The sequence below is a fragment of the Camellia sinensis genome, chromosome 9, assembly GCF_055761805.1.
Source record: "Camellia sinensis isolate YWXY chromosome 9, ASM5576180v1, whole genome shotgun sequence".
Classification (NCBI taxonomy): Eukaryota; Viridiplantae; Streptophyta; class Magnoliopsida; order Ericales; family Theaceae; genus Camellia; species Camellia sinensis.
In genome coordinates this window covers 66,681,493-66,704,610 of record NC_138969.1, presented here as the reverse complement: position 1 = coordinate 66,704,610, position 23,118 = coordinate 66,681,493, and the positions used below count along the sequence as shown (strand labels likewise).

General features: G+C 38.9%; 1 long non-coding RNA gene across 4 annotated transcripts in view; it reads right to left on the bottom strand.

The window, feature by feature from the left end:
* The window catches only part of LOC114318587 (uncharacterized), a 49,156-nt gene that overhangs the window by 16,452 nt on the left and 9,586 nt on the right, over positions 1-23,118 (bottom strand). For 3 of the 4 annotated variants that reach the window (XR_014339921.1, XR_014339922.1, XR_014339919.1), the window contains exons 2-3: positions 12,130-12,227; positions 11,664-11,978 (exon numbers count right to left, since the gene is read on the bottom strand). This is a non-coding gene — a long non-coding RNA (uncharacterized LOC114318587). The remainder of the gene's footprint in view (positions 1-11,663; positions 11,979-12,129; positions 12,228-23,118) is intronic. The other variant, XR_014339920.1, reaches the window with a different exon arrangement.

Sequence of the window (23,118 nt, the reverse complement as noted above, 5' to 3'; positions counted from 1 at the left end):
TCTCCTCAATAAATGGGTTGTCCCAATCCCACCACTCATTCTCTCTCCTATTTCTGCTTTCCAACCAACCACTTTTTTTTTTTAATATTTCAACCCACTTGGGCATCTCTCTTCCCGTGGTCCCATCTTTTCATATGCAACTCAACTCTCTCCTTCTCTCTCTCCCCATACCTGGGTATTCTTCTCCTATTATTATTCTTATTAAAACAAAAAAAAAAAAATATATATATATATATATATCAAACACCATTGCCGGTTTTAACAAAACCGTGGGCCAAGAAACCCACGTGACCCAATCTCTTTTTTCCCTCACTCTCTCGTTTTAATTTCACATATATTATTATTATTTCTTTTTTTTTAATTTTACTTTCACTTTATTTTTACTCTTTTTTCCATTATTATTTCTGCTCCGTATTATGTCATTCCTGCCATACGATTTGCAACAAAAAAAAAAAAAAAAACTCCATTATTTTTATTTATTTTTTCCAAACCACTTTCCTTCTTTCCCTCATCTTTCATTTTTGATTTCAAATATATTTTTATTATTTCTTTCTTTATTTTTCTTTCACATTATTTTTAATCTTTTTCCAATTCCATTCATCCCATCTAGCTTTGCACACCAAACCATATTTTCTTCATCTCAGGGATCAACCCCGATCACAATTTTACACCCAAAAAAAAAAAATAAAATAAAATAAAATAAAATACAAACAAACAACCACATTCACAGGTGGGATTTTTCTTCTCTACTCTGCCGCCGGTCTTCTCTTCTTGCCTCCGTCCTGGGCGGCCCTTGCCGGTGTTGCCTCCGTGTTTCCCACTCTACTGGGCATGATCACTACTCCCTGCTCCTCCACTGCAACATATGGCGGCCCTCCAAATCGGAACATCACGGTGGCCTTCCGCTTCAACTCTTTATTTTCCGCCTTTAGCACACTTATCTCTACTTGCGCATCCTTATACATGCGCTGGAGCAGAGCCAGTTGGGCGTTTAACTGCTGCACCTCATTTGTCCTACTCTGCAGCCGGTGCGACAAGTTTGTGACCGCAGTCATGGTTTCCACACATGACTTCAATGTATACTGATTCGCCTCAATATCTGATTGCGCTGCCATTCTTTGCTCCACAGACCGCATAGGAAAGGTCAACGGAGCAAACTCAGGGGCGTTTGGTTGAGGTTTAAGGGCAACCGCACCGGTTATCTCTCTTGTGGACTCGTTGAGGTCGGGAAAGAGAGTAAGCAGACCACGGGAAGAAGAGGCCATGTTCTGGGTAGCTGGACAGGAAGAAGAGGCCATGTTTTTGGGTTGCTAAGTGTTTCAGAGAAGCAGCGATTACCGATTGGTACTGTCAGACAGGGTTGGTTACAGAGTGTTTCAAGATTTGCAGCTCTTCGAGACAAGCTCTCTGAGAATGCAGAGGTTTCAACTGGTTTGTTATGCTTCCAAGCCTCAGCCTCCGCTTCGGTTTATAAAGACCCTGACGAAGAGGCTGACACGCGTTCTGTCGGTCACGTGCATCGCCGCGTGTCTGGCGCGCCTTTTGATGGCTCACCGCTCGATGATTTCTGTCGGGCACATCTTTTGATAAAGTGGGCGCGCCTTTTGAGGGCGCGACTTTTGAGGGCTCGATATATATATCTACATGTATATCTTTTGGGCAGCCTATATCCACACTTATACAGTGTCTTCTACACCGGTCCGACATGACCCCATAAACTGTCTTCTACATCGGTCCGACATGACCCCGTAAACAGTCTTCTACAGCGGTCCGACATGACCCCATAAACTGTCTTCTACATGGGTCCGACAAGACTCTGTAAACTGTCCCGACATTGATTCCGGTTAGCTCCTTCATGGGTCCGACAAGACTCTGTAAACTGTCCCGACATTAATTCCGGTTAGCTCCTTCATGGGTCCGACAAGACTCTGTAAACTGTCCCGACATTGATTCCGATTAGCTCCTTTATGGGTCCGACAAGACTCTGTAAACTGTCCCGACATTGATTCCGGTTAGTTTCTACAAGGGTCCAGCAAGACTCTGTAAACTGTCACAACAACTGTCACAACATTGTCTGCTACAACGGTCCGACATGACCCCATAAACTGTCTTCTACATCGGTCTGACACAACCATCCAGTGTCCTCTACAACGTTATGACACCACCATACAGTGTCTTCACCATCGGTCTGACACGACCATACAGTGTCTCCTATCCTCTTTTCTTTTATGTATTCGTCTATTTTCTTGTTTTGTTACTCTCTCCAAACTCAAGTTGGCTAGTTCCTATCCCCCTTGAGTTTGCGGGGGGCTGTTAAAACCTATCACCTACTTCACCCACTTAAACCTACTCCACTAAATCTAACCCACTACACCACTACCACCTCACCTACTCCACTAAACCTAACCCACTACACCACTACCACCTCCACTTCACCTACTCCTTACCTACTACACACTCACCCTCTTCTATATATAGGAATCATGAATCATTGTAATAAATATAACATTACATCAATCAATAATACATAATTCATTCTCTCTATTTCTCTATACATCAATTTCAACAATATCATTAGCAGTAAGTTGAAACTAAGGTCACTCACTAAAGCACTACTTTTGTGACAGGAATTAAATTCCCTTTAAACTAATGGAGAGTGTTCTTAGAAAATTTTTCTTTGCAGCTAGCTATAAGTTAAAAGCTATGAAGAACGGGCACAGACACAGACACAAACACTAACACAGGACATGGCGATTTCAACAAAATGGAGACACGGACACGGCGGGGGACACGACAGATTATTATTATTTTTTTAAATATGTATGTTACGTATTTGCTATGTAGGGTAATTTTATATTACCAAATAATCAAAATTAATAAAAACTAATATTAATTTAATGTGTATATAAAGACCATTACATTTAAATATTATAAACATATGTTCTATATATTGTAAACATTATATAAAGAAAAAATTAAATATATAATAAACATAAATTTACAATATATAAATTTATAAATAAAAGATACCGAAGAAAGAAGACAAAGAGAAGAGATATAATATATATAAATACAAAAATATATATAATATATTATATATAATATATATATAAACTAAAATATAACATATATATAAATATAAATAAAAATATCTATCAACAGAGAACAGAGAGAAACGAGATAGAAGAGAGAGAAGACAAAGAGACGAGGGAGAGGTGAGAGGTGAAAAGAGAGGAGCAAAGAGAGACAAGACAGACAGAGAGACGAGAGAGATGGAGATCGACTGAGAGAGGAGAGATAGACGAGAGAGAAGAGAGACAGAGATCACAATCGAAGAGAAAGAGAGAGAGAGAGAGAGAGAGAGAGAGAGAGAGAGAGAGAGAGAGAAAGAGACTGAGAGCAACGAAGACGAAGACGAAGACGAAGACGAAGAAGACGTTCGGAGACCAACCACCGACAACCGACCACCGACGACTCACCAGCGAAGACCTTCTAGGTATGCCCGACGAGCCTCTCTCTCTCTCTCTCTCTCTTCTATTCTGAGTTCGTTCTTGTTCCGATATGATGGACACATGTGTCCCGCTGTGTCCCCTACAAAAAAAATCATTAAATTAAAGGGACATGCCATCTGGCATGTCCCGTACGTGTCCCCGTGTCCCTGGCGTGTCCGCGTGTCATACACTGCCATAGCACCGGTTTTGGAGTGTCCACGCTTCATAGGTTAAAAGTGAGGTAACTCAATAATAAAACACAAATATTTTTGTCAGGAATTGACTTCAGTAAATCAAATGGGGAGTGTTTAAAATAAAGAAAATTACAAGAAAGTGGGAAACAAGAAGTCCACCAAAAAAGGAACAAATAAATAAAAAGAGCAAAACTCATCAAGATTATAGACTACTGATGACATACCGCCCAACGATTCTAAAAACCAAAAATAATTGAATCCCCTTAAAAGGAAAAGAAAGCAAAGCCCCAAATTAGGATAAAAAAACACTCAATCCCAAAGAGAATCAATGTCCTTAAATTTGTCCTCAAAGATTCTAGCATTGCGCTCAACAAAACCAAAGACACAATTCCACAAAGCCTAGTTTTGAAATATGCAATAAGACTCTTGTGAGCCAAAGTCCACACAAAAACCTTAACGATTTGCTTCAAATTGTTCCAAATCGTAGAATGATGGAAAAAAGGACGAGCATTGTGATTACCAATGATCTTGTTGAAAAACGATTTGCCTGAGAAGATCCCCGAAGAATTAAGTGACCAAACCCATTTATCATTGAAATTGGGTCTCAAGGAGAAAACCTTAAAGGATGTTCAACAAGGATGCCAAGTTGCCAACTCAATCGATTCACGATCATTAATATTTCTATAAAAAAATTGAAATTTCATGAAATCGGTGCCGATTGGGAAAGCACTATAGATGCGATGGAACATTATGAGAACAGACCATATGGTACAAATGTGGGAACAACACATCAAAAGAAGAATCCCCAAGCTAAGTATCTTCCCAAAAAGAAACACTCCCACCATTTTTTACCCTTATAGAAAGGAAGCAGGAGTACACCATCTAATGTAATTTTTAAATTTTTTTTTTATCAATCACAAAAACATAATTTATTGATAAAGAAAGTGAGGTTACAAGATGAGGACAATAAGTCCTCTTACAAGTGAAGACAAAGAAAAACCACTATCAAATATACGAAGAAAACAAACCAATATTCACAAACAACTCTCCAATCATTAGATATCAAAAAAGTAAATGTAAACCCCATAAAAGCCTCAAGACCACCTCATCTAACTATGATTACATGACTATAGTTGTCGAGGATTCCTTTGAACTCCAGAAGCTGAATGTTGTATTCTGTCTTTCAACGGTAACTTCATATTTGCATGGAGTCACCAGTAGTACAAGTACTGATTAATGACAAAAGACAAAACTGTACATTTTGCTCAAGGAATGCTAAATCCAAGAAGAAGGGTGAGAAAAAAGACCATTTCTCATAAATTGACTGTTTTATTTCTTAAACTGAAGCGAAAACATAACCCAATAATATAGAATCTTCCTAGTTGTGATTGGTAACACATCAAAAAGGCGCCGGAACCCCATTCAAAAATACCCAATTCCTAACTTCTTGTCAACTGATACAAGCATGTAATTCCAAACTTGAGTTATAATTGTTTTCTAAAACAAAGACAAATGAGGTCAATGCACTTTGTCAGAAAACATATCCTGCAGAATTCATAAACTAAGAAGGCAACTAATGTTATTTTTGTGCCAGCTATTTGATTGATGAAGAAAATCATATTTGAAAACATTTACGCCCTTCAAACAAGGAAATTAAATCCATACGCCGGGTAGTAATTTTAACGTCATGACGTGTGGCCTGTAACTATTCACAATTAACCCTGTTCATGATTTTCACCTCATGGCGCAAGGAATGTAATTTTCCCAAGTAATTTTACATCTTTCGTTGACTAGTTTCCACATTGGACTTAAATCAAGCAGAAGGATCCATAAAGTTGTTCCTGACCTCATAAACGAGTAGATGAATGGAATAATGCTGTGCATCTCAGAAGATGAGCTCATCACTTGCACACTCAGAAACATGGCGAAGATAATGCAGTCACAATGATGGGAAGACATTGCAGATAATGCTATTATTATTATATTTTATGATACGGGCTTTGTCTGACCTAACTTTCCTAATGCAGTTCTGTCAATGGCTTCAGCATTCATGCCAAGGTTCTTCATGCACAGGACAAAAGACATGCACAACTCATACACATGCATGAATATGCACACAATTAATTGTATCTCAACTGGACAAGAATAGGAAGTAAATACATTTATCAAAAAAACTATAAAACAACTGGGCTCACAAAACAAGAAGATAGAGCTAGGAAAACAGTTTCAAACAGCTTCTCACTAGGGATTGTTAGAAGTGTTAGGATATTTCTTTTATTCTCATTCAGTCTGTAATGGGCCTTTATTTAGGCCTTAACTTATGTTTATGATTTAATATAAAAGGGTATGATTAACCACTCATACCCTAACCTTTTTTTCTCTTCTAAAAATTAACATGGTATCAGAGCAGACCTAGAAGGAGAAAAAAAAAAAACAAAACAAAACAAAACAAACAAAACCAGTCGACGGCAACTAGGGTTCCGGCAGCCACAGCATCACCACCCCAGCCTGCAAGCCTCCGGCGAAGCCACCTAGGGTTCCGACAGCCCCAGTCGACGGCAACTAGGGTTCCGACAGCCCCAGTCGGAATCCCGACTCCAGTCGAAGGCACAACCTAGGGCTCCGACAGCCCCAGTCGAAGGCACCTAGGATTCCGACAGCCCCAGTCGGAGTCGCGACTCCAGTCGAAGGCACAGGCTCATCTCTCTCTCGGCTAGCTTGGAGCCCTGTGGTCTGTCCTCGATGACATCTCTCTGTCTCTGCACGTAACACCTTCGTCTTCATCTTTCTCTCTATCTTCGTAATATCTGCCTCTCCTTAATCTGTCTTCTAAAAAAAAAAAAAAAAAAAAAAAAAAAATGTCCTCTTAAATTTTTTATTTTAAAATTCATTATTATCTTCCCATCTTTCGGGTTTGTGATTCACTCTGGATGTGTTTGTGAGGGTTCCGTCGTGACGTCATTATAGTCGAATTGACTAGTGAGTCTGCTACTTCACAGCCTGTTACACAAGGCGCGAGTCCTGTTTTGACCACTTCGATGACCGATTCCCTCCACCCTGGCCAGAAAATCACCACCTCTCTCTTTAATGGTCAGAACTATCTAGCGTGGTCGCAGAGTTTGACTATATTTTTGAAGAGCAAAGGGAAGATGGGATATGTTGATGGGCGTGTTCAGGCTCCCAGTATCACCGATACAGGTTATGATCAGTGGGAGATTACCAATTCTCTTATCATGGGTTGGTTGTGGCCACTACGTATTCTCGCAAAGGTAATTTCTCGCAGACTTTTGAGTTACGACGCTCTATTGACCGGTCTGTTCAGAGTGAGATGACTATTCTCCAGTATTTTACTTTCCTTAGCAATGGGTGGAAGCGACTTGATCATCTTCAAGACTACAAGCCTGTCTGCCCCACAGATTCTGCTGGTTATCGGAAATTTGTTGAACAAGTGCGGGTCTTCAAGTTTTTGGAAGGTTTGAATGTGGAGTTTGATCCTGTTCGGAGTCGTGTGCTTGGTATGGATGCTCTTCCTTCTCTCCAAGAAGCGTTTGCTTATGTGCAGAATGAGGAGAGTCGTCGTTTTGCTATGCTTCCGGCTGCCTCTTCTGATCGATCTGCCTTAGTTTCTGCCCCTTCTCGAGATGGGGATCGTGGTTCTCGCCCTCCTTCTGAGAAGGATACACTCTTCTGTGATTTTTGTCGTCGCCCTCGCCACACCCGTGAGACTTGTTGGAAGTTGCATGGGCAACCATCTGGCGGTCGTGGAGACCGTTCTAGTTCTCGAGGGGGTCGCTCCGAACAGTCTCGAGGCCGTGGGCCCAATGCCCGAGCCCATCATTCTGATACAGTTGAGCCACAGTCCACAGCTCCAGTTGATTCATCTGCTGATATCTCGGGGTTTTCTACTTCTGAGTTGGAGGTTGCTCTTCGCCACTTGCTAGACCGTCGGGCCTCTAGTTCATCTTCAGGTAACATTGCCCAGTCAGGTAACTTAGCTTCTTCTACAAGTGATTTTCTCTCTCATCAAACATTACCTTGGATTATCGATTCTGGTGCTTCCGACCACATGTCTAGTTCTTCTGATTTGTTCTCCGCGTATACCCCTTCTTCAGGGCAGGATAAAGTTCGCATTGCTGATGGTACCATTTCTTCTGTGTCTGGGAAAGGTTTAATTCATGCCACTGCTTCTCTCCCTTTATCTTCTGTCCTACATGTTCCCAATTTTAGTGTTAATCTTTTGTCTTTGAGTCGTATTACATGGGACTTAAATTGTAGTGTGACGTTTTTCCCTGACCATTGTCTGTTTCAGGACCTTATCACGAGGAAGATGATTGGCAGTGGTAGACACGAGAATGGTCTCTATATCTTGGATCAAGCAGACAAGCTGGCTCACTCATCCATTCAGTCTCCATCTACCAAGGAAGACATCTGGCTGTGGCACCGCCGTCTTGGGCATCCATCTTTTTTGTTACTTAAGCATCTTTTTCCCTCTGTTTTTTTGAAACATAATGTTTCTGAGTTTCATTGTGAGTCGTGTCAACTTGGCAAACAACACAGAGCTTCTTTTGCTCCTTCTATTAATAAAAGTTTAGTTCCTTTTTCTTTGATTCATTCTGATGTATGGGGTCCTTCTCGTTTTGTGTCTTTAAAGGGTCAACGATGGTTTGTCACCTTTATTGATGATTGTTCTAGGACTACCTGGGTGTATCTTATGAAGGACAAATGTGAGGTGTTTTCTGTGTTTCAAAATTTTCATAAAATGCTTTGCACTCAATTTGGGGCAGTTGTCAAAATTCTGCGTTCTGATAATGGGGGGGAATACATTGATTCTGGACTTGCCAGCTATTTTGCCACTCATGGTATTATTCATCAAACTTCTTGTACCAATACCCCTCAACAGAATGGTGTTGCCGAGCGTAAAAACCGGCATCTTCTTGATATTGCGCGTTGTTTATCCTTTGAAATGCGCGTTCCTCGATCCTATTGGGGGGAAGCGGTTCTCACTGCTGCGTTCCTCATCAATCGGCTTCCTACCCAAGTTCTTCTTAAACAAACTCCTCTTCAGGTTTTGTTTGGCTTCCAAGCTTCTGCTGCCTTCTCCATTCCTCCCAAAACCTTTGGGTGTGTGTGCTTTGTTCATAATCATTCTCCTACCTGTAGTAAGTTGGATCCTCGGTCTCTTCGGTGTGTCTTCCTGGGTTACTCCGCCACTCAAAAGGGCTACAAGTGTTATCATCCCCCCTCTCACAAATGGTTTGTCTCTATGGATGTGTCTTTCTTTGAATCCCAGTCGTATTTTCTCTCATCCCCGGTGTCCCCGTCATCTCTTCAGGGGGAGCCTTGGTGTGAAGAGACTCCTGTATCACTACCATCACCATCAGTTATTGCGCCTCCTGAGACTCCTGTATCACTACCATCACCATCAGTTATTGCGGCTCCTGAGACTATTATTACTGATGATCCAACTATTGAGAATGCTGACTTTCCATCTGCAGTGAAAGACGGCAAAGTGTATGTCAGGGACAAGGGTAGACAGAAAGTTACTTGGGTACAAGAGACCAATTCAGATTCTCCACTGCTATCTTCTTCTTCTGATGAGTGTCCAAAATCCTCTCCTTCTGGTCCAGGTAACTCAATTATTTCTGATCTAGATGTTCCCATTGCTAAAAGGAAAGGGGTTAGGTCGTGTACTCAACATCCTATTTCTCATTTTGTCTCTTACACTAATCTGTCTTCTTCCTATAAAGTTTTTTTGTCTAAAGTTTCTTCTGTGAGTCTTCCTTCCAATTTTCAGGATGCTCTTTCTACTCCTGAGTGGAAGCATGCCATGATGGAGGAGATGAGAGCGCTTGCTAAAAATGGCACTTGGGAATTGGCTGCGTTACCTAAGGGCAAACGACCTGTTGGATGTAAGTGGGTGTACACTGTAAAGCACAAAGCCGATGGTTCAATTGAACATTACAAAGCTAGATTGGTGGCCAAGGGTTTTACTCAGACTTATGGAGTAGACTACCAGGAGACATTTGCACCGGTTGCTAAGATGAATTCTGTCAGAGTCCTTTTCTCCCTTGCCTCTAATCTTGACTGGCCTCTCCATCAATTTGATGTAAAAAATGCTTTCCTCCATGGAGATCTGGCAGAAGAAGTGTACATGGACATTCCCCCTGGCTTTGAGGATGTTAAAACCACAGGAAAGGTGTGCCGGTTACGCAAGTCACTTTATGGCCTTAAGCAGTCTCCTAGGGCTTGGTTTGAGAGGTTTACTCAAGCCATGCTGAGATATGGTTTCAAACAAAGTCAAGCAGATCATACTTTGTTTGTGAAACACTCCTCACATGGTAAAACGACAGCCCTCATTGTCTATGTGGATGATATCGTACTCACAGGGGATGATGTTGAGGAGGTTCCTCGATTAAAGGAGTATTTGGCTAATGAGTTTGAAATCAAAGACTTAGGCAAATTGAAGTACTTTCTAGGCATTGAGGTTGCTCGGTCCAAAGATGGTATCTTCATATGTCAACGAAAGTATGTGCTTGATTTGCTAAAAGAAACTGGAATGCTTGGAAGTAAAGCATGTGATACACCACTAGAACCCGGACTAAAGCTTAGTGAGGATGAAGGAGGCGAGCCCGTAGACAGGGGGAGATACCAGAGATTAGTGGGTAAGCTTATTTACTTATCCCATTCGCGGCCTGATATTGCTATTGCAGTTAGTATGGTTAGTCAGTTTATGCATGCTCCACGTGCAACTCACTTAGAGGCGGTTATGCGGATTCTGAGATACTTGAAATCTTCTCCGGGTAAGGGTCTTTATTTCTCAAAGCATAGTCATCTCAATGTGGAGGCATATACAGATGCTGATTGGGCTGGCTCAGTAACTGATAGAAGATCCACCTCTGGCTATTGTACCTTCGTTGGCGGAAATCTAGTTACTTGGAGGAGCAAGAAACAAAATGTTGTTGCGCGGTCCAGTGCAGAGGCCGAATTCAGAGCTATGGCTCAAGGTGTGTGTGAGCTTTTATGGATTCGATTATTATTGCGGGATTTGGGGATTAATCACACAGATTCTATGCGGCTATACTGTGACAATAAGGCCGCCATTAATATAGCCCATAATCCGGTTCAGCATGATCGGACCAAGCATGTGGAGATTGATCGGCATTTTATCAAGGAAAAGCTTACTAGTGGCATTATATGTATGCCTTTCGTGCGGTCTGGGGATCAATTGGCTGATGTTCTTACCAAAGGATTAGGGATTAAACCGTTCCGTGACATTCTCGACAAGCTGGGCATGAGAGATATCTTTGCACCAACTTGAGGGGGAGTGTTAGAAGTGTTAGGATATTTCTTTTATTCTCATTCAGTCTGTAATGGGCCTTTATTTAGGCCTTAACTTATGTTTATGATTTAATATAAAAGGGTATGATTAACCACTCATACCCTAACCTTTTTTTCTCTTCTAAAAATTAACAGGGATGACCTAACAAAATACACATGGCAAGCAATAAGGGAGACTATGAGGATTATCCCCGCCTCTCCTTCCTCTATTTGGTTCCTCCATAAGAATCCCCAAAGATTTTGAGCGTGATAGCTACCTAAAACCCAAAGGGTGGCAAATAGAGGTAGTTTTGTGCTTCAAGTCTAATTAAACTTCTTTTCATACGCAAATATTTTGTGCTTCAAGTCTGACACAAAGAGATGAACAAAACTTCTCAATCCATAGAAATTCAAAATCATGAAAATTAACTCCAATTCTAATTCACCAACAAAGTGCTGGATTTTGATAGAAGTTGCAAAAAAGTGAATGAAATTTGAACAGAGTGCGCAAGGAGTGTACTAAAACAACAATGCATCATAAATGCATTATTCTAAATTTTGAATACTTCTTTGGAGTTATGAGACCTGAAAACATTTACGTTAAACAATTGTGGATGAATTTGCAGTGGCATGGAAAAAATCCACCGAATAAAAAACTTACCTCCTTCGAGACTACTCGTCCCAACTTCCGCAGAGACAGAACATGTACATTTCTTTTCATGCTAAGTTACTGATCAAACCAGCAATGGCAGGGAGAGCACTTGAAAGAAGAGATGAATTGAAGGTGAGAGAAGCAACAAGAGAAGAATGCTGGTGACACTGAGATGGGATAGGGAAAAATACAAGGCCTGAACAGAGATCTCTTGATGTGCATGTTCCCTTTCCCAGTACCAGCATTCTTGTTATCAACCATTGCTTGGGTCTGCCGGTCATGGGGACGTGAATGTTACAACCTTTTCTTCAAATTTTCCACAACCTATAATGCAAAACAAGTGATTGAGCTCTGACAGTTGTAGACCAGCAAACAATTAGGTAATAGATTCTCTAATGCTTCTGGAACATCAGTCCATCAATGAGATTAAATATCACTTAGAATATTGCATGACAAAAAGATCAAGAGTTATCACCTATCTGAATCTATGGAGTCAGCCCCAATAGCATAGCAGTGCAGCCACAAATTAATTCCAAATAAGATTACACACACATGACAATTCTTTGACTGAAACTGCCATATACAGAAACAGCATTCAAGGATCAGAAAGCATTTAAGCGTCTTCAATTTGATTATAAAATGGGGATACTAGCTCCATGAAGCTTTATAAAATTGCACCAAGTTCTGATAATTAGATAATGCCGTAATTTATTTGCAGCATAAAATCCTCTCTCTATCATATTGTTAACTATAACAAGAACCCCTTAAAAGATGACAACGATCCTTGATCCATTACTTGCTATGAAGATTATAAGGAAAAGAGTTTCCTGATCAAGAAATGCTTTATCAACTTTCTGTTTTATCAACTAGATGGTATTAATAAATAACTTCAAGAAGAAAGATAACTAATTTATTGTAAAGAGGAAAATAAAAAAATACGTAAAGTAAAAAAAAAAAAAAATTTGAGTGGATTCAAAAATTATAGTTCAGATCATATTAGGTAAGCCATTTACAATAGAATTTTAAAATTTGGCCTGCCATTAAACAAATCTGTATTATACCTGACAGACTGATCCTACTTGACAGAAGAACCAAAATACAGGCATACTTCAGTTGCCATACACAACTGTGCAAGGTAATCAAATTTAGAATGATTCAAAACGAAGAAGGTTACAATTACAAGACATGTGAATCCAGATTCCTTCTTAACAAACTTATCCTCTCTCTTTTCCAAATGAAAACTAAACGCTATGATGAAATTGAACTTTTTGTTGTGTCGTTATACAAAATGCATTTCATAAAGAAAAACGTATAATAAGACAGTGGGTCTAGTATTGACAAACAGCCACAATGTGGTATGCAATGCACCTACTTCAAGTTGTACAACAGGAATATGCTTAATAGGAACACATAGTTGCAACATAATCAGATAATTTTGAACTCGAGAAGGACTATCTTTGTCTCTTACCAACAAAAAAAAAAAGGACTATCTTTCTATCTTATGAAAAGAATTTTTTTCATTAAAAGCAAGATCTGCCTATTTAATTTTGGATTTTTAAAATTGGAATAGACTATAAAAGCATAACAGTAAGTTATATGTACACATGAAGCTCTCGATCTACTGAATCATTTCCCTGATTTTACGTGAAATTTATGCTCTAGATTCATTATATCAAAATTGATTATTCTTTTTGTTTGATCTTATGGAAAAGTTAACTAATGGAAACAAAGGACAATGGAGTTACTTTCCAGCCTTTCATCTTCTCTTATCAATTCTACATCCCGTCCAAGTGTGAAGTAACTTAGCCACCAATCAAGAAAATAACCCTGCCACAAATATAGCAAACATTGAAAACCACCCGTCAAACCACTTGACAATGGATGAGAAGATGATTCACCATTTCTCCTACATCTTCACCCACACTACACCATTGTGAAGAAATTCTCCCCTTAAAATTTCCTATATGCCACAGCCAACCATCAGAATTAGGCGACCTTGAAAGGCATTTAGTGCTTCAAACTCCTTTCTAAGGGCAATGAAATATTTTGTAGTACCCACCAAGACTTTATAGAACAATTTAAACTCAAATGTTTCATTTTTAGTGGCAAGCCACTGAATCTCATCATTTCCACTTCTCACAAAGATCACTTTATGTCTCGAAGGACACACCACCTTATTCTTCTAATCAAAAACCAAGGTCCTATGTCTGACATCACTACCACTCCATCACTCTCTTGCCTATTATAATCTCATAATCTGCCATTGCAGCATTAATTTGTGCTACTATACCCTATTAAGAATGGGACAATGACTTCAAAACCAAACACCATGCCCAAAGTCTCTTATCGTTCTCCTAATAAGAAAATTCACCCCAACCTTTCCTCATACCCTTCATACACTAACCCATAGGAAGTAGTAGTCCAATCACTCAAATCTTCCCCTCTCACAAGCATATCCCAATAAGGTCCTCACCTAACAGGCATGGACATGTAACACGATATGTACACAACACGACACATTGACCCAATAAATTTCAAAAAATGTAGGATATGACATCTAAGGGACACTCAAAAAATATATAGTTTTATGTATTTATTCATTTTATTTTTTTGATAATCCAACCTATTGGACCAACTAATTCGGGAGACTAATCGTACCATCACACCCTCACGCCCCAAGTCTTGACCACCAGGCCAACTCCTTAGGGTTATGCTTTTGTGTGTTTATTATATGTGTTAAAATCCACCTACTCTCCACCTACTTCACCCACTTAAACCTACTCCACTAAACCTAACCCACTACACCACTACCACCTCACCTACTCCACTAAACCTAACCCACTACACCACTACCACCTCACCTACTCCACTAAACCTAACCCACTACACCACTACCACCTCCACTTCACCTACTCCTTACCTACTACACACTCACCCTCTTCTATATATAGGAATCATGAATCATTGTAATAGACATCAATATATCAATCAATAATAATACATACAATTTATTCTCTCTCTTTCTCTATACATTATTTCTTACATGGTATCAGAGCTGGTTTAAAACCTAGTATTTTCGCTTCCCCGGCGGGCGGCAACCTCACCTTAGCCGCCCGCCGGACCTCAACCTATTCCGCTGATAAAATCAACAAAGATTTGTGCAACTGTAGTCATGTGTGAGGCTGATGGAGAAGAATTCTTCACCTCATTTGACGAGACAGTCTGGAACTGGAAACACTGCAACATTCTGCTCTGGAATTCTGCAGCAGCTAGATTATAGCTTGGTTGAGTGCCAAGCTTTGGTTCTTCCACCCACTCTTGAACTTGCCCAGCAAAGTGTGAAGGTTCATGCTTGTGTTGGAGGGACTAGTGTGCGCGAAGATCAGCGCATTCTCTCCAGTGGGGTTCATGTTGTTGTTGGTACTCCTGGTCGTGTGTTTGACATGTTGCGGAGACAATCACTTCGCCCTGTTTACATCAAAATGTTTGTCTTGGATGAAGCTGATGAAATGCTGTCACGAGGTTTTTTAAAAATCAGATCTATGATATTTTCCAGTTGCTGCCACCCAAAATCCAAGTTGGGGTGTTCTCAGTTGCTGCCACCCAAAATCCAGGTTGGGGTGTTCTCTGCCACAATGCCACCAGAGGCTCTTGAAATCACCAGGAAATTCATGAATAAGCCTGGAAAGAGAAAAAGCTCATGCTAGGATTTGCGAAGTGATTCGCTGCAGGAATTTTGGCTTTGGATGAAACCCTTACCATACTCCACTCATTCTCTCCAACTGTTCTAACTTTTTATTTTTATTATTATTATTATTATATCAAATAATCAATGCACTCATGTTCCCCACTAACAGTGTCCACTTTTGACCCAAACCATTTTCAATCCATCATTTCTCCTTCACCTTTTGCACCCCACTCACCGACTCTCTCTCCACTTTATTACATGGGTTTGTCCCTCTCTCTCCTCCATTTGATTTCAAAAATCACTTATTTTTATTTATTTTTTCCAAGTCACTTTTCCTCTTTTTTAAATACCCCACTTTATTTTGAAACAATCGCACTGATGTTTTTCATATAATCCATCTATAAATATTTTTTATCTATTTTCTTTCTCCCTTGTTTTCTTTCATTTTATTTTTATTTTTTCAACAAAACACTCCCAAAACAAAAACAAACAAAAAAAAAAAAAACAAAAAAAAAAACAACATTTTACAAACTTGTCATTTCTTCATGCCGGGGATCAACCCCGATCAGCATTTTACACCATAAAAAAAATAAATAAATAAATAAAATAAAAATAAAAAAACACAAAACAAAACAAAACACAACCAACACAAATCGGAACAGTGGGATTTTTCTTCTCGCCTATTCCGCCGGTCTTTTCTTCTTGCCACCGTCTTGGGCGGCCCTTGCCGGTGTTGCCTCCGTGTTTCCCACTCCACTGGGCATGATCACTACTCCCTGCTCCTCCACTGCAGCATATGGCGGCCCTCCAAATCGGAACATAAAACTGGCCTTCCGTTTCAGCTCCTTGTTTTCCGCCTTTAGCACACTTATCTCTGCTCGCGCATCCTTATACATGCGTTGGAGCAGAGCCAGTTGGGCGTTTAACTGCTGCACCTCATTTGTCCTACTCTGCAGCCGGTTCGACAAATTTGTAACCGCAGTCATGGTTTCCACACATGACTTCAAGGTATACTGATTGGCCTCCACATCCGACTGCACCGCCATTTTTTGCTCCACCGACCACATCGGAAAGTTCAACGGAGCAAAACCAGAGGTGTTTGGTTGAGGTTCACTGGTCACCGCACCAGTTATTTCTCTTGTGGACTCGTTCAGTTCTGGAAAGAGCGTGAGCAGACCACGGGAAGAGGAGGCCATGTTCTGGGTAGCTGGACGGGAAGAAGAGGCCATGTTGCTGAGTGTTTCAGAGACGGGTTGGTTACAGAGTATTACAGAGTTTCTTTCTCAGCAAAGGAAGAGTTGTTTTCAGAGGATTTTCAGAAGTTTTTTTGTCTGCCTCAGCCTCAGCATCAACCTTGGTTAAATAGCGAGGCAGCCACGCGTATCGCGCGCCACTTGACGCCAGACGACAAACGGGCGCGCCAGTCAAGGCACTCACGTGCCTCGCCATCATGTCCGGCACATCTTTTTATGACTTGGGCTCGCCTTTTGATGGCACGTCTTTTTATGGATTGGGCACGCCTTTTGATGGCACGCCTTTTTATGGATTGGGCACGCCTTTTGATGGCACGCCTTTTTGACAAAATTGGGCACACCTTTTGAGGGTGCAACTTCTACATGGGTCCGACAAGACTCTGTAAACTGTCCCGACATTGATTCCGGTTAGCTCCTTCATGGGTCCGACAAGACTCAGTAAACTGTCCCGACATTTGATTCCGGTTAGCTTTTCCAAGGGTCCGACAAGACTCTGTAAACTGTCCCGACATTGATTCCGGTTAGCTCCTTGATGGGTCCGACAAGACTCTGTAAACTGTCCCGACATTGATTCCGGTTAGCTCCTTCATGGGTCCGACAAGACTCTGTAAACTGTCCCGACATTGATTCCGGTTAGCTCCTTCAAGGGTCCGACAAGACTCTGTAAACTGTCCCGACATTGATTCCGGTTAGCTCCTTCATGGGTCCGACAAGACTCTGTAAACTGTCCCGACATTGATTTCGGTTAGTTTCTACAAGGGTCCAGCAAGACCCCGTAAACTGTCCTGCTACAACGGTCCGACATGACCCCATAAACTGTCTTCTACAACGGTCTGACACGACCACACAGTGTCTGCTACAACGGTCCGACATGACCCCGTAAACTGTCTGCTACAACGGTCCGACATGACCCCATAAACTGTCTTCTACATCGGTCTGACACCGCCATCCAGTGTCCTCTACACCGTTATGACACCACCATATAGTGTCCTCTACATGGTTATGACACCCCCATACAGTGTCCTCTACAACGTTATGACACCACCATCCAGTGTCTTCACCAATGGTCTGACACGACCATACAGTGTCTCTTATCCTCTTTTATTTTTATGTATTTTCTTGTTTTGTTACTCTCTCCAAACTCAAGTTGGTTAGTTCCTATCCCCCTTGAGTTTGCGGGGGCTGTTAAAATCCACCTACTCTCCACCTACTTCACCCACTTAAACCTACTCCACTAAACCTAACCCACTACACCACTACCACCTCACCTACTCCACTAAACCTAACCCACTACACCACTACCACCTCACCTACTCCACTAAACCTAACCCACTACACCACTACCACCTCCACTTCACCTACTCCTTACCTACTACACACTCACCCTCTTCTATATATAGGAATCATGAATCATTGTAATAGACATCAATATATCAATCAATAATAATACATACAATTTATTCTCTCTCTTTCTCTATACATTATTTCTTACAATATGTTATATATAAGGATAAGCAATTATTATAGGAAGTAGTAGTCCAATCACTCAAATCTTCCCCTCTCACAAGCATATCCCAATAAGGTCCTCACCTAACGGGCATGGACATGCAACACGATATGGACACAACATGACACATTGATCCAATAAATTTCAAAAAATGTAGGATATGACATCTAAGGGACACTCAAAAAATATATAGTTTTATATATTTATTCATTTTATTTTTTTGATAATCCGGCCTATTGGACCAACTAATTCGGGAGACTAATCGCACCATCACACCCCCACGCCCCAAGTCTTGACCATCAGGCCAACTCCCTAGGGTACTTTTGCGTGTTTATTATATGTTATATATAAGGATAAACAATTATTATATGTCATGTATATGACTTTTTAATTCAAAGATAATAATAAAATGTAATGTAAAACTAATTCTGAAGTCCAAATGAAGAATAGGTATAAATTTACTTATTTTTTCTTCTATCATTGAATTTAAAATTATTTTATTTAAACTTGTAATTGTTACACGGTCTTGGGTAAAACTCAACCTCAAAAGCTAGCCCAAGAGGTGAGAGTGCCCTCACGCTTATGTTCTTAACAATACTTTAGTACTCGGGGCAATGTGGGACTTCACTTCACATTACTTTAGGAGTGGAGTGGGATAGGACTTAGAAAATATGAGGAAGAAGAACTCCGAAAATATGAGGAAGAAGGAATATATTTCTGTTATATTCAAAACTTCTTATTTTACAAGACCAAATGACACTCCTTATATAGGAGATATTACAAACATCATTATAACCCATTATATGCCACTTACATATTATATATTACCATTATCTACCACTATCATATTATATACATGCCACTATCTACCACCAACACCACTATCATATTCTATACATGCCACTATCTACCACCAACACCACTATCATATGCCACTATCTTATTATATGCATTAACACAAATTTCCAGCAATAGGTTACTTGAAAATTCAAATTTATTGATACACCTAGGCCCAAGGCACAAGGCAACCACAAATCATAACAATTAGAGACACAAGTACCTAGAGACTAGTATGCATGCACTCCACTAAAAAATAATCATGCCATCTACATAAAATAAATGAGGCCTTGAGATAAATACCCCTCGTATTCTATCCACTATAAAATCCTCTTTAGACTATCCTCGATTCCATTCAACTCAAAACCTCAATTGCCAAAATAAACATAAGACAAGAGAGAAGTCTCCCTAAAGTCGTAGATATGGCAAGAGAAAAACAAGAGAGAGCAATTCATCCTAGTGGATGATCAAAACATTCATACACAAGATTGTATTCACTTCTTCCATCTCTCCTCGAAGGTTGGCGATATTTCTAGTACATGTAATAGGATATTCCATTTGTGCATTTGGCAATATATTAAATAGCTTATATACATGAGAATAACTATTCATGTATTGAACATGTCCTTGCAACGTATGGTGTCATGTGGTGTCATAGTAGCTAAGAAGAATGGACACGGACACATGACTCAACACGAACATACCGGCATGTAATTTTTCAAAAATTGTAGAACACAACATGTAGGGGACACGTGCAAAATATATAGTTCTATATATTTAAATATATCATATATAAAAAGAAATAATTGATATATGTCATATATATGAATATTTACTTCAATGAATATAATTTTTTAAGTCTACAAAAGAAGAAAAAGTATAAATTTACATTGCTTTTTTTAAATAAAAAAAACATTGGATTTCAAGTTATTGTATTCAAATTTGTACTGTGTTTCACGTGTGTTTAAATGATAGACATGTCCCAAAGTGTCTAAAACATATCCATGTTCATAATTTTTTTTTAAATAGTAAGACATTTTGGACATTTGTCCAACAAATATTTGAAATTGTTCATCGACCGTTGTGTCATGTCATTGTCCAATACGGTGTCAAACATGACACACTACCTTCTTAGAAATGTCCATGTTTCTTAGCATAGTAGTGTCTACTACTAGTTTCTACATGAGTATTATATTGGTTGGCCTTCTTTATGAAAGTTTTTACTTGCCTAAAAAGTTTCTAAAAGTTTACATATGTCTATATACATATATACTATATGTGGTTATCCATTTTACCAAAATGAGGTTGGAATGAGTAAACTAGAATTTGAAAAATATTACTTAACAAAATAGTCAAAATGTCTTGTTTGTTTCCTCTATTAAGTTCTTCCTAGCCTACTTCCGGGGACCCGTATAGCAGAGGACCCTTTGGGAAGAAACCATTCTATGGGTGGGGTGGGGTGGGGTGGGGGGGTTTCATATCTCCTTTAGATACACAGAGCTCCCGTGCTCCTAATGTTGAGCTAGAACTATTGCTACCGTGGAATTCGCAATCACACGAGCACTCTGCCTTCCAAAAAAGCAGCCTTCGGTTCCCTTTACTCATAAAGGATCTAACACACTCATCTGAAAAGTCAACTTGCTAGATCAGGTCATATAGAACACCAACACATGGAAAAAGGACTGAAAAAACCAGTCCATGCTCCTTATTGTAGTTAATGTTCAACCATTAACCAACCTTCTTTTCTTTATTCAATTAGGATTAAAAATAAATAAATAAATAACAATAATAATAAAGGAGGAGGAAAAAAGCACAACCGTTTCAATGTCCAAAAAATCCAAGTGGCTATTTTTTAAAAGGATTAGTTACTATGAAAACCTCAACATTTCAGACTCTATCGTGTGGATAGCATACTTTGATTTATATGAGATCTCCTCGATTATTAGCGATTGTAAATAAAGACGTTCAACCAATGCATCATTAAACACGTCTACATAATACATTGAAAATGAGCACAAACTTATTATAACCTATGTGGTGCTCGAACAACTTTCATATATATTAACTTTCAAACTCTTCAATGAAAGATGGACCATTGTACCTTTTATGACTCAAAGCCAGTCTTGTTTCTTTCAATCATCCCTTATAGGCGATAAGCACCTAAAAGGATATGCCCAAAAAGGTGAAAATAGAGAACTGTCCATTAGGGCCTACAAACTATTAATGTTGCATAATTGCAAACTAAGTTACATGCAGTTGGTTGAACTCTTATGGTCCTAATTCATTTTTTATAAGAAGAAATCAGATTCTATTTAATAGGGGTATGTTTTTTCACACAGACCAGATTTTATCCCACACGGTGTTGTCCAATGGGCCAATTAAAAACCCTACAAGGTGTGTGTCCATGGGTTATAGTTTAACATTGAGATTGTATGAGCATGGCTAGTTTAAATAAATGGTGTAAAGATGGTTAAAGTCCATCTACTGAAAGCTGAAACATCTTCAGTTCTACACACCAATAAACACTCAACTTAGCGGCCTTTCGTTATAAATGGTAGAAGTGTATCAACCCATTTAACCCAAGTGTAACAAACTGAAGCATTGTCAAGGCAGCCCACAAAAAGAAACAATTTTAACAATTGGAACATTCAAACCAAGGAACAACTATGTTGATGAGTCAATCCAATTATTCCAATCTCCAAGGCGCTATACCAGCACCAGTTTTCTAGGGCTACTAAACTTGAAATCCACTCAATAATTACAAACATTTGGGTGTTTAAGAATTGGCTTTTTTAGTGGCTTTTTGGCTTTTTATAAAAAGATGTACAAAAAAAGTATAGAGAATGATTTGACAACTTGTAGTGCCTTTTTGACTTTTTGGCTAAAAATCAATGCTCCCAAATAGGCCCATGTTCGAGGTCAGTAAGTTAGAACAAAAGACAGCATTCTTGGTTCCAAGGAAACATGTAAACAAGCCACAGGAGTAATTATCACCAGACTCTACCACTGCCCTCAATGAAATGTTCCAACCAAATAGAAATTGAAAGCAAATAAAGAACTTTTCTAAAAATGTGCAAGCGAAACCAAAAATAAGTGTTTTTTTTTTTTTTTTTTTTTTGCAGCGACAACTTGATTCGACGGAGAGAAGACAAAATGGGAAGGTTTTTACTTGGCAGACAATAAAAAATAAAACTGTGTTCACAAAAAACAATATAAACCCTGATACAAGCACAAAATAAGTTCTAAAACAAGAATCCTATAAATATTATAACTCTTGTTAGAATGTGTTAGAATATTTCCTATTTATTCTGATGTATATTCAGCCTCCGTTTGGAAAGTGGGTTGGCTTTTTGGCTTTTTGACTTTTTTGGTTATTTTAGCCTGGGCTAAAAAACCTGGTTTGGGAAAGGCTTTTTGGCTTTTTTGGCTTTTTGGTGAGATGTGTTCATGATAAATGACCAAAATGCCCTTGAAGTGATTTTAAAAATGTCAACTCCTTCACTTCTCTGCTCCACGTCAGCGTCATTGGAAATTTTATTTATTTATTTATTATTTTTTTTTAATGAGCTATTTTGGGATTAGGGGTATCTTTATGGTTATTTTTTTTTTTTAATTTATGTTTTTGTCATTTTTCTTTTTCTATACATTACTTTGTTCTTTTTCTTTAATTTACGTTTATTTCTTATTTATTTTTATTGGTATACAATAATTTGTTTTTATTTTTCAAAAATGGGTTTTCATGTGTTTTATTTATTTGTAAATTACGTGGCAAATGCTAATTTCTGTTTTTATGTTTTTAATTTTTATTTTTTTGGATGAGGCGTATTTTTGTGGTTCTTTTTTTTAAAATTTACGGTTTTGTCATTTTTTTTTATTTCTATATATTAATTTGTTTTTATTTGTCAAAAATGGGTTTTCATGTGTTTTATCTATTTGTAAATTACGTGGCAAATGCTAATTTCTGGTTTTATGTTTTTATTTTTTATTTTTTTCGATGAGGCGTATTTTTGTGGTTCTATTTTTCAAATTTACGTTTTTATCAATTTTTTGTATTTCTATACATTAATTTTCTTTTATTTTCCAAAAATGGATTTTCGTGTGTTTCATAGGATAGTTGTAAATTACGTGGCAAATACTAATTTCTGTTTTCATGTTTTCATTTTTTTACTTTTTTGGATG